Here is a 12,985-nt window from a genome sequence, read left to right on the forward strand (position 1 = left end):
GTAATAGTTACCGTCTCTGTGCAATTCGAGTCAAACTCTTTTGGTGAAGTCGTTTTAATCTCTTATTACACTGTTTGTTTAAGAGCACAAGTCATGCATAATTAATCAGCCACTTATTCCCCGACGAGCCTTGCCAATGCCCTTGATATCCGCATCATGTTGCCTTCAGGAACACCAAACGACACACCTGCGATGCACATGAATCCACAGGCACAGGCGGCTGTTGACACACATACCAGCTGTGTATGTAATGCTGTGAAGAAAGTAAAGGTGTTGCAATGCATTTATATTTACATATATATATATTTACTCATGTAAGTGTATTTGATCATTTCACTGAATACAGTACGTGTGTGTGTTCTTATTTATCTATCTCTCCGTAAGCTCTATTAATGTGCACATATCTTGTGACTGCGCTGCCTGCCTTTTCAATCCTTGCCTTTGTCTTTTGCCGACAAGGAAGAGAATGTATCATTTGTCATGAGACGTCTCGTGCTATTGTGGTGTGTCTTTTCTCAAACCTGGAGAAACTTAGTCATTCGTCAACTTTTTCCCCCCCTCTTAACCCGGAGCTTCTTATTTTACTTCTATTTGGAAGCAGTATTTGCGGTTTCTTTTTTAAATTTTTTCTTTTATCTTGCCAGCTTTTAAAGCTCTGAAAATACTTTTGAGAGCAATCGATAAAATGTGGCATATAACCTTTTGTGCTCTACATTATTTTCTTTTGCAGAGTGGAAGAGGGACAGACCTTTCTAAAATAAAAGGCTGCTGAATGCTCCGTTGAATATGTAAGATGAGGACTGTAAGGTACTCGCGTGGACCTGAAGGGCTGAGCAAGTGTCCTTCACAGTGACTGCATCAAGGAGTGCAGAGGACAAACAATGTCACAGCCCTGAAAGGTAACTGCAGCTTCAAATCTCCACCAATGTGCAGAAATAACGTAAGTACTATCAGAGATGTGCCGCAATAAGCAACAGGACGTCAAGAGGTGCGAATGACAGATGAGACGGAAAACAACCGGAAACGTGAGGCCGAGATGCCAACGGAGATACACAGAGAAAGCAATCGGCGAGATACAATATAGGACACAGGAGGAGCACAAGAGAAGCCTTGTCTTTTTCATCAGTGCATTTCATTTGACCGAGACCTGAGAATCTCAGCCACCCCCAGGGCCCGCAGGACCTCAGATCAAACACAGAGAGTTCTTAAACATATGGCCCCGATTGTTCTTTCCACACCCTACGAGCTCTCCCTGCTTCCACTTTGAAATGAAAAGAGTAAACATATTATTCTAAATGAAATACCCAGACCCATGTTTTTCCATGGTTAATATCCTGTATGAGATGGCTGATGCAAAATAGGCAGGAGAGCCTGAGAACGGGACGGAGCACAGAGGGAAGAGAAAAATCCCCCTCTTTCTATTTTCCCTTAAGAGACTGATGAAGGCTTGGCGAGATGAGAGGGGGGAGAGACAGACATAGGGACGTGAGAGGGAGAGAGGGAGAGAGAGAGTGAGAGAGAGGGTAACGCAATCCTCACTGGCGCTGGACCAACAGCAACAAAAACATTTAGATAACCGCGCTCAATAATGAACGATTTCAATGAGGACAAAAATTACATTTCCTACAGATAACATGCCCCCTTCCCATAACAGAGCCAAAGGAGCCTTGAAACCACGTCATGCTCAACAGTGGTGCAGTGGAGTATTATGTTAGGGGAGGGTTGTAGTAACTATATTAGTATCCTTTTACCCCGCCAGAGACAGCACTTTTACTGGTTGTTAGACGATAAAGTCGGCAGAGCTGAGAAAGAAAGGTAGAAATACAGACACCGTGATAACTCGGCTAGCTACACTAGAAACACAACAAATCACTCTTCGCCTGACTCGGCCTGTGCTGTGACACTACACCAGCGGCGTGGCTACAGATCCGCAAGACACATTACAAGGACCACTCAAAAATAAAACTCCACACACACATAACCAAGGATAACTGCAGCACACTTGATCCTCACAGGTGGCGCGGGTCACAGCGAGAATGCCATCCCCACCTTTCTCAACCACTATCCACTCACTTCCTTTCATGCAAAAGTCTGTCAAGTTGCTTGAGAGGGGAAGAGGCAAGAAAAGAGGAGATATAGCGTGGAAAGGAGGCAGAGAAAAAGAGAGGGAGTCTTTGTCCTCCTCCACTCAGCTCCGGCAACGTTTCCTCCTTGGGTCTGGCCAGAATTACCATATGAAAGGCGAGGGAAGGCGTGCAAAAGGTCAAAGAAAGAGGATCCTGTCCAATGAGAGACAACAAAAACAGGCCACACCGGCTTTTGTGCCGTTCATGTTTTCCACCACCCAACCTCAAGCCCCTCCCTCAGCTCCTGGATCATTTCCATACGCCAGATGCAATAGCAATGATGACGGTTGATCATAAATGACTTTTAAAGAAGTTGAATTTGCTCATACGGGGGCCACTGTGGCACTTTTGAGCCGCGTCCCCACCCTTACGCTCCTTCCTACCACCAGAACTCCCACAGACAGGAGTTCACATGAAACACACCTGCCTCGAGATTTCACAGTTTCCTCTGCCCAGATGATATCCGATCAAATCCTTAGCAAACATCTCAATAAAGGAAAATGTAAGAGCGGTGTAGTTTCATTTGATCCACAAAAGCCGCTCCCTTCCGTCCATGTAAATGCTACCTGAGCCACATCCATCCACTACATAATTGTACACTCCAGTGCTTTAGGGATGCAGTTTAGTATATACATGGAGGCTTTGGGAGTTTACCCGTCTCCACAGTTCCTCTGCTATCATACATATTGCTTCACATGACCACTTCCATCTGCTGGCATCTGAACAAACACCCTAAAACACTGGCCCTGGTGTTTCCGGGGGTCCTCTCCAGCAAACACAGTCCTCTACCGGTAGTGGCCTTAGACTGGGAGGGAGAGAGGGTAAGTGAGGGAGGGAGAGAGAGGGATAGAGCATTTCATCTCTCTTTCATCTCTGTCATCCAGTCAAGCGTTCAATGCCCCATTCAGCGCCTGCCCAGCATTATGCAAAATAATGCTAATCCCCTTTCCCGTGCTTTCACACTTGTATAAACCGCCGTTCCTGCCTCTGAAAAGCAATTATATCAGTTTACGTTCCTGTCAAAAAACAGGATTAGCATGCAAGTACTAGTAGCACCAACTAGGCCCAATCGCTATCCACCTTTGGCTATCGGGAAGTACAGAGCATTAAATGCTTGTCCATCCTACTCCCCTAAAATAAAATAAAGTCCCGCTGCCTTGGTGGGGTGTGTGTGTGTGTGTATGTGGGAGGGGGGGTGGGGGGTCTATACAAGTGTTGTAATTAGATATTTGGAAGAAATGAAAAGAAGGGTCGAAAGTTTGAGAGACACAACTCCTCACTCAGGATATTTTGGCTCAAGCTTTTCTTTTCCCGAATCTCAGTCATGTATAATAATCAAAAACAAATTTGGCTATGTTGCTACACAGGGCCATACGAGGCCCACTTCACAGTGCGTGTGTGTGTTAAAACATGTGACACACAGAATGACACACAAATGAACTGTTGTTGTTCCCCCTGACACATTGCTTCCACATGTGCGCAACCTTGCCATGCAAACACGCACACTGAGCAGACAAGGAAAGATGGCAGAGTATTTTTTTTGAATATGCAAATGCTCGCAGAAGCGGAACGTGTGTAAATAGGAGTCATTGTATGCTGCCTTAATCTGGAAAGTCGGACCTCTCGCTTTCTCGCTGTCTTTCTCTTTTCTAACCCCTCTCGTGTTTTTCGGGGGGTTTTTTGTGTGGGGGTGCGGGTCGAGGGAGGTGGAGAAGGATCCACAACCATCCCAACTGAAGACAGGTCAGGGACAAGTGACATTAGTCAGCACAATTAGCAAGGTCGTCATGGCGACTAATGAAATTTGGCAAAGCGGCCAGCCGGAGACCTAAATGAGCTAGCTGGTTACGTGGTAGCACGGGGGGCTGGCCCGCTCCTGGCTGCTGGCTGGTTGCCTTACACACACCCATTATTCTCTCTCTTTTTTTTCCTTTTGCCGTGGTGGTACAATAGACTCACTTGTATCTCAGCCGATACCCACCGGCAGTACAAGCTCTCCGCCTGACAATTTGCATATGTTAATATAATTAAGTGCTAATTACACTAAAACTCGCATATTCACAAGCACCCTCCCCGGGAGCTACGGAGAGGCTTGATCTCGTTCCAAGTCTTTAACCCTCCTCTGCGTCGCGCGCAGTGTGTGTGATAGAGAGAAATTGTGTGTTAGTGGTGGTGCCCCAGGGTTGACACAGGAAGCCCCGGTCTTTGAGACATAATGCTGAGCTGCAGTGAACTTCTTAGCTTCTTGCCCCCCCTCACCACCACCACCCCTTATACAGGCCTCCCTGGGCCAGGAGACCTTGGCTACTACTTGCAGACCATCATCCCTCACACACACATATGTGCAATTGGTAAATAGCCCTTTGCATCAAACACGGCAGGCTTTTAAACTGTTGCATAACAGAAGTTGCATAAAAGACAATCTATGAAAAATCAAAGGGAGTGCAGTGAAGAGGGTCTAAAAAGAGACAACTTGGTCCACGAGAGTCAAATTTAAGCATGGGATCCTAAATATTTACCTTAAATAAATGCAGAGAGCATTTCTGTTACTTTGGCGAATCAACCATTTACCCTTCATGTGAAGAAAATGCTGGCCATGTTAAGCACCGAATCCACCGAAAGCAGGTAACTGGAATGACACCGTTATTTGAGTCATAGATGAGAGACAACAAAATCTGCACGATTCCCTCCAGTGAGTATGCGTGCATGGATGTGAGTGTGTGTGTGTGTAGGCCTGCCGTTTTGATAATGGAGGACAGGCGGTTGTGCTTTTCACATCATAATGGCCGTGAATCAGGGAGGAAGCCAAGCGATCGTGCTACAATTAGAGTTCTTTTGTGCCTCTTCCTCTGTGTCTTTCTCCCTTTCTTTTCTTGTTTTCAATTGCTGACACTCTACCTATCAAGGGTATGTTAAAACAGTCTACTATGCTGTTGCAAAAGCTGAATGGGTGGGTTTGGGGGGGCTGTTTAGGGGCCCAGGGTGGACGGAGTGGAGGGAAATTCATACTGTGCTGCTGCTGCCGGACACACACACACACACGCATGCACACGTGCACCAGATGGTACAGGAAGGAGGATTAAATAAACACCCATGCACAGACACACACCTATTGGCAGACGGACGCCTCTGTGTGCACTGTCCCTTAATGAATGTCTATTGGGAGTCAGAGGGTCCAAGCTCATTTAGTTGACTCTCAATGAGATGCAGCATTATGGCTATGGTAATACGCTCCTCCCTTCCCCAATAATCATACGCAGGTCATTGTGTCGGAGTGATTCATTTCTATCGCACACATACGCCAGATGTTATTACACAGGAGAGTAAATCTCCCCCAGTGGATGTCAATGGCCTTCTATGCAAAAAAAAAAAAGAAAAAGAAAGAAAAAGGTGAAAAATGGAGGAGAAAAAGAAGAAAAATATATTGTTAAAGCAGTCCGGAGTGCAGTAAGCTATACTGCTCGCTCAACCATGACGGCTGGTAATGCAGGTTTGGATGTATCTCTGTGTGTGTCTCTTTTGAGGAGGTGGGGTGGGGGGGTTGGAAGCTCCCCTTCACTAATACCTGCTACTCGGATTACCACAGCGTCTTAAGTATTCAACCGGACCCATATTTTCCCTTTCTGCCTTTTTAGCCAAATTGGCTGTCTTTACACTGTAAAGCAGCGATATAGCCCTCCTTACTAAGGGCCTATGGGGGATCCACGAAGAAGAACATTAAAATGCAGTGATAGCCTTGTTGCAAAGCTCCTCTTTATTTCTTTCTCTCTTTCTGCAGCAAAGGCTTCTAAATCATCCAGCCTCCTCTATTAGACGGGAGACTTATTGAGGTAGAAACCATAAAAAATGAAGAAGGGAAATTTAATCCTTGAAATATTGATTTGCACATTAATATCAGATAGGCAGAGGGCAATCTAGCCGGGTGGAAATGACACATTGTCGACCCCTAGGAGAGGCCCGAGCCAATCTTCTAGCTGCATGTGTCTTAGACCCAGGAGTTATAGGACAGACTCAGCCCCTGTCTCCCTCTCTCTTTCTGTCTCCCATCCTCTCCTCCTCCCAGTAGCCTCTCACCCATCCGCCCCACCACCACCCCATACCCCCACCCATCCATCCTCACTCTTAATGAACGCTGCAATACTAAAAATGCATTAGCTTTTAATAATCAAGCTGCATTTTCAAGCCAACAGCTATTGTCCTCCCAGGGCTGTCTGCCCATCTTTCACACTTTATATGTGTGTGTGTTTTTTTTCTTTTATCCGTCCTTTTTCCTGCTAAGGGTAAAATGAACGTTGCAAGCAGCTTAACTAACACGAAGCGTTATACACAGCCAGTCTTTGATAGTGCTAAGACACCAGGCTCAGAAAAACAAAAAAACAAGGAGGCCTGGGTTTCTGCAAACACACGCCTAAAAAAAGAAGAAGAAGAAAAAATCCCTCATTTGCAAGGCTGGAAAAATAACAGTGAGATTTTGTTATTTTAGAGTGAGACAATACCGTCATTAACTGACGAAATTCACTGCAATTAGACAGGATCATCATGTCTCATAATTTCACTTTTTAATGATTTTTGTTTTTTTTTTTTTATTACTGGTCCGAGGCTGAATGTTTTTGTTTTAAAATATATGATTTTATGCAGATGCAATTAAATTGTCTGACAAGACAGGAGATATTCCCTTTCTAAAAAAAGAAGAAGAAGAAGAAGAAGAAAAAACCCCCATAAGTGTTCATAGTTGAACCGGAAAAAACGATCTTAGATCTATTCTTGAAAATTGTATTTTACATAATAATAATAACAACAATAATAACAATAATATTATTAATAATAGAAGGATATTATTAAAGCAGCAAAGGCGGTTATATTTTTTCCTCTCTGAGATTCTACAGAAAATCTAATGGGCCTATTTGGATTAAAACGTAGGCGTACGTTCTTCAAACATGTACCCATTTATTAATCCAAACAAATATTAAAGTATAGTGGGTTTATAAAGAGTGAATTAAAAGCCTCTATTTGCGGAAGAAATACGCACTGACTTCTAAACATCGATCCCCTCCAAAAAAGCAATGAAAGCCGTGTATGAATAGAGACAATCGCAAAAAACGGTCGCCTATCCAATCTTCACACACACACACAACACACACTCACTACACCGTTACGTACCCGGGCTGGAGAAAGAGTGGCCCCTTAGCCTTATGTTTTTTTTTTCCTCCCGTGCGATCGATGCCCCCCCCCCCCCCCCCTTCTGCCCCCACCCCCATCCCTTCACCCCCAGCATTTCGTCCCAAACCCAGCCAAGTCTACCTACCGACTTAAAAAGCACCAAAAAAAGACGTAAAAACACACCTAATAATCCCCACTTTTGTAATCTAGTTCATCTAAACTAACACAAATATACGACTTAAAGACAATCTTGCAGCCAGCATCTCTTGGAAATAACATGACAATTTATGTGAGGAAATTAATGCCTAAGCCCACTGACGCGTATAGGAGACCGACAGTAGAAATGGAATTTACAGACTTTAAAGGGCGGAATTTAAATAAAATTAAATAAAACAAATGTTAATATCAATAAATGTAAAATAGAGTGGTAATTTTGCTGATGCTTAACATGCCGATGCTGAGGAAAATCAGGGGATCCCGGAGTTGGCTGGCTCTAAAAGGGGCTCTCTGTGCTATCGGTAGCCCAGCGATCGGTCGCTCTCTTGGGCGACGCAGCTGTGCACGCCTCGGTGAAGTGAGACTACTTTTTTAAGCGCAGCAGGTAAAGGTGTATGGACTATCGGCAGCAAATTCGCGTTACTTCTGTACCGATCATCTCGTTTTTTTAAAAGAAGCCTTACTTCGGAAATTTGAAAGATATGCACTTATTCCGGCGAGAGGGGATCGTGTCGAGAGACTGATCGTGTCACTTCGGCCGAGAATGCCTGGAAGGTGCATGATTCCCGACGTGTACGGAAAAACTGGCTTAAACGCTGCAGTGCACCCAAAATATGACTTCAGATGAAATATCTTATCGTTGAAGCCTGAAATGAGGAGTCACTGAGTGGGGAGGGAAACAGCAAGCCGGACACCTCGACTAGACTCAAAGCGGACATGTCCGTGGGATCGGACTCCTGGAAAGGCAACACGATATCCGCACTGCAAAGCCACAAAAGCAGAGGAGGCGCTCGTCCCGTCCCGTTGTATCAAAGGTGGAACAACCATCGCATGTGTCCGCCACACAATCTGCACATTAGTATAAACTTTGCAAAAGGCAGGTCCGGACGTGGTATCGTACTGTACTGCCACGGACACATGCGTAAGAACGCCTCCAAGCCTGTCAGTCGCTTGTTTTATAGTAGCCAAAGAAGCCGGAGTTGCACTAACATCACGATATCCGCCTTTATTCTGGACTAAAAAACACCCAGCACCTGTTATCCAAACGACCCCGATGTCCAGGATCCACCGGCGAGATAGATAATCGATACCCGACCACTAAATTTAACACACACACCCCAAACTACTCAATAAAAGTTAAAGGGAGAGGTGGAAATGAAAAACTTACTTTCTTCCCCCTCCAAAACCGTCACCTCCGCTTCTCTCTTTGCTCTTGGCTTTATAAAACAGTCACATCCAGCGTCTTGCGTAATTAGACAGTAAAAACATGGAAAAACGGGGAAAATTACAATAATCCTCCAACTTTATATTGGGAAAAGGGGGTAAAATCACAAATGTCAAGCATTTAGAGAGCTATCCCTTATTTTGGTTCCGGTGGCGGTGAAAAGACGTGTCGACGGGCTGCCTCGCAGTTTCTCTTGTGGACGGGGGTCGGGAAACGGAGGAAAGGAAATGAAAATCCGATATGTCTTTATTCTGCTAATTATTATCGTTTTAGCCCTGTTTAAAAAAATGGCTGATTAAGTTGAGTGCGCATGTCTTTGTGTGTCTATTTCCCGATATGCACTCTGGGAATGGGTAGAGAGACAGAGAGAGAGAGGACGAATGAGAGAGAGAGAGCGATAGGGAGGGAGGGAGCAAAGGAGAGACGGAGAGGGAGGGAGAGAGGAGAGAAGTGTAATTAGTGAGTTGATCAACAGTCTCCACATTGCAAATGACGCGCACACGGAGCCCTGGCGGCCGCAGAGGTCTATGCGCGCAGAGAATCCTTTTGTATGGTTTCTCTCCGAGGGCCAAATCACATGTAGAACAATGGACAACCGCTTCCTCCACAGCAAAATGAAAAAAAGGCTGGACTTCGAATTAGTTACAAGCACTTAGAAGTCATCTTTTCCCATAAAAAACATAAATAAAGCAAGTTGTGCAGATGAATATTTCTGAGGTGCAGCGCAAAATGCTCCAACAAGAATGTCTTTTAAGATGTGATTTAACAAAGATAGGATTCATATTTTTTGTGTGTACTTTACACCAGCTTGTTTTTTTTATTGATTATGATACTACAGGTAAATTATGATTTTTTTTAATCGTGTAAAGCTCAGAATGTCTTTTTTTGATTCCGATAAATTGTAGAATATAAAAAAAAAATCTTTATGTGATTTTTAAAACGGTAACTGCGCTTTGCGAATAACACTTTTGATCAATAACGAACGTAAAAACATAAAGAGAGGGGAAAAATACCTGAAAGGAGATTCAAAACCACAGAACCGGCTTTTTGCTGCGCATCAAAATGGACCTGTGTGTCAGGCCTACCTTTATATGTAAAAACAAAACACACACACAACATAAATTACATGTGAGTGATTTATATTACGTAGTTATGTGTGTGTGTAAAAAATATTCTCGTTGTTTACTGAAAGTGATGACTGTGCATGCGATCTGTTGCATATAATGGTACACATCGAGCCACAAAGGATCACAGTAATCCACCACATGTTGGAAAGTCATCTCTGCCCTTTCTGGACTACTGAGGCCCCGTGTGGGTTCAGTAGAATCAAACTGCAAAATCCAATACAGGGTCACGCAAAAATCACCGTGTCTATTCAAAGCTCAATTCACTGCCTTTTACATTTAGTGTCCTTACAAAGTGCAGCGTTCTTTTTAGCCCTATATCATCTCAGTGCAAACAGTTTGCCGTGTTTCCCCCATCGGTTTCTTAATAGAGGCTTTTGGGCAAGAGGAAGACTTTACACAGTCTCAATCGGGGAGAAAATCAAGAGATCTTGTTCGCCTTCGTGGAAAAAAAATCGAAGCTGGGGGTGAATTGAACTGCATGAGCCGGGACTTGGGATGTGATGATAAGGCTGCTGCTGGCAAGTGAAGTACTTGGTCTACTTTGCAGCCACATTGACTGGACTGCACCCATACCAACTGGATCCTTAAGAAGCCAAGAGATCCGAGCCCGACCCGACCCGAGGCTGTTTATTCTGGGTTTAGAGAGGTCTCCAACAAAGGGGGTGGGTGGGTCGAGGTGATGAACAGAGGCGTCACTTTTCACCCGGATCCAAGGCTCCTGCTGCTGCGCTACTGCTGTAGCTGCCTCCCTGTCCTACAGGGGGGTTTTTCTAGCCTGTCAGCCCTGGGAGGCGTCGCTCACAGACGGCTCGGAGAGTCGATTTTTACCCGCTTCAGCAGCGGACGCGTAAAAAAGTCCACCGGGGGCCGTGCGCTGATCTTTCAGAAGCAGTACGGAGTGGACCCTATATGCCATTTGTGACTTTATTCGCCAGAACGGAGGACTTTTGTAGATTATACAACCCTCATTTCTTTTATTTTTCTCTACGATCGTCTCCATTTCTGTGAAGGGATGTACTTATTTTACACGTGTGTGCTTAAATTTGCGCGCGCCGTTGGCATTTTCGGCGGAGTTGCGTTTGTTATTTCATCGCTTTTCGATGAGAAAACGAGAAATTACAAAGCGGATTTGGAGACCTGAAACAGGCTACCGCTTATCTTAACCTCCTGCGTTTTGTAAATCTCCCCCCACCCCCCTCCCGGTCTCCACCCTCCCTCTCTCCCAGCAGACGATGCTCTTTCTCGGGAGGACCGCTTGACAATAGACCGCGTTAACTAATATTTCTCCCTATTTTCACATCAGCAGCATCCTCAATTAATTGCAGATTTTTATCTGTAAACTCCGTTAGTGTCTCTCTGTTTTTGTGTGTGTGTCTCTCTCTCCGCGTATGTGTGTGCGTGCTTATGTTAGTCTCCGTGCGTGTGAGTGTGCACGAGCATGTGAGTATTTGTGTGTAAAGAAAATAAATTACAGGGAGATGTCTTGCTCGCATCACCAGAAGCTCACACCAGGTAGACTGAAATTAAACTGTGAGTTATAGAGTAATTATCGAACATTAAATGAATCGAGTTTGTTTTATTTTAAAGCCTCCATTGATATATATGAAAGGCGGCATTAAACACCCATAGTGGTCTTCTGTCACTTCAGTACATCAATAACTTTGAATGTCCGGAGAAATTGCCATATTGGCTAACCACACTGGGATATGCTAAGGGACTGTTGGTTCATCAATATTCCCTGAAGACAGACTGGAAACCTCTGTTGATGTTCAGCTTGATTTTTATGTTATTATTATTTTAAATATTTATTTAGTAATTTTTAAACCCGGTCTTTCATGTCTACTGCGGACACCTGATCGTAATTTTTTTTTCTGGATGTGCAATGAGACGTCCACCTTGTTTGTCCTATGCGTCGGCGCCCTCATGGGGTTGCAGGGTTGACCCCTCTGCCTCATCAGGACACACACAAAAAACACGCAAAAGCCCATAGCTCTGATGCGCAACCTGCCACACTGACCCACTGGCCAACTCTCGTCCAGCAAACACATACACAAACAAGCTTCATAAAGGGCCCATAAAACAGACAATAAGAAGTTAATTGTAACTCTTCCAACGCTTGGCACCTATGTGAGATTTCGCCACTGTCTCCAGAATAGTAAAGTGAACAAAAAAACAAATAAAAAAATGAAAATTGATCTTTCAAAAAAACTGCCAAGCCATTCAACATGCATTTGACCTCAAAAAATTAAAATATAAAAAATAAACGTGACACACAGAAATCCTCTAAAAGCAAAACCACTTGCAAAACCATCGCCTACATAAAATCCAAGGTGTGGAGTTGCAAAAATCAGTTAATCTGAAAATAAATAAAAAAAGACTGAATTATCTAATCGAAATTAATGTTTTTGAAAATCTTACTTCAGTTACTTGACTGACAGGACATCTCAAAGGAAAGTGGGCAGTTTTTTTTTAAAATTTGGTGATAAAAGAGGAAAATGTGAGAAAACCACTAAAAACAAATGAAGTTTTTTTGTCCACAGATGCTCAACACAAACTCTCTCGACGTTTTCACACTCAACCCTAAAGCCACCCAGCAACGGTCCATAAATATGCAATCGGTATATACATATATAAAAAAAGAAAAACTTCAAATTTACCTCCTCTTACCTCTTCTTAAATTCCCACAAAAAGCACAAAGTAAAATAAGCCACTGAAAAAAGAAGATACATAAAAATGTAGACTCTTGGTACCTTTGGTATAAAGCATTCCGTTTTCCTTCTTTTCGTCGTTCTCTTGCTCAGTAGCGATCCGATAATAGCATATGGAAAGTGTTTTCAAAATGCCCAGATTTGGCACATTGTCATTGAAAAGAGAGGAGCGCAGTGATGCGGTGCTACAACAGGGGAAATGAGTTGCGGATTGGACGCAGCCCGCCTCGGTGCGGACTTATCCCACTTTAATTTAATATTCCGCAATCACACACACTAGTGATGGCATATAATTCAAGGAGAAATTCAGAGGGAAGGAAATGCTTTTGTGCGTGCACGCGCGCGCGTGTGTGTTGCGTTGTGTTTTTTTTTTTTACATCACTTTATTTGATTAAGGAGAGAGGCAGCACAATATTGTCTTTT

The 12,985-nt window shown here is 43.9% G+C and overlaps 1 protein-coding gene across 1 annotated transcript in view; it reads right to left on the bottom strand.

Moving 5' to 3' along the window:
- Positions 1-9,054, bottom strand: part of zfhx4 (zinc finger homeobox 4) — an 84,401-nt gene extending 75,347 nt beyond the window's left edge. Inside the window, exon 1 of the mRNA XM_085362992.1 lies at positions 8,671-9,054. The gene's annotated coding sequence lies outside the window, so the exon portion shown is untranslated. The remainder of the gene's footprint in view (positions 1-8,670) is intronic.
- Between the last annotated feature and the right edge of the window lie 3,931 nt (positions 9,055-12,985).

This window comes from Diplotaxodon limnothrissa, linkage group LG9 (genome assembly GCF_057381915.1).
Source record: "Diplotaxodon limnothrissa isolate DT_005_m linkage group LG9, D_limnothrissa_male_GT1.1, whole genome shotgun sequence".
Taxonomy (NCBI): domain Eukaryota; kingdom Metazoa; phylum Chordata; class Actinopteri; order Cichliformes; family Cichlidae; genus Diplotaxodon; species Diplotaxodon limnothrissa.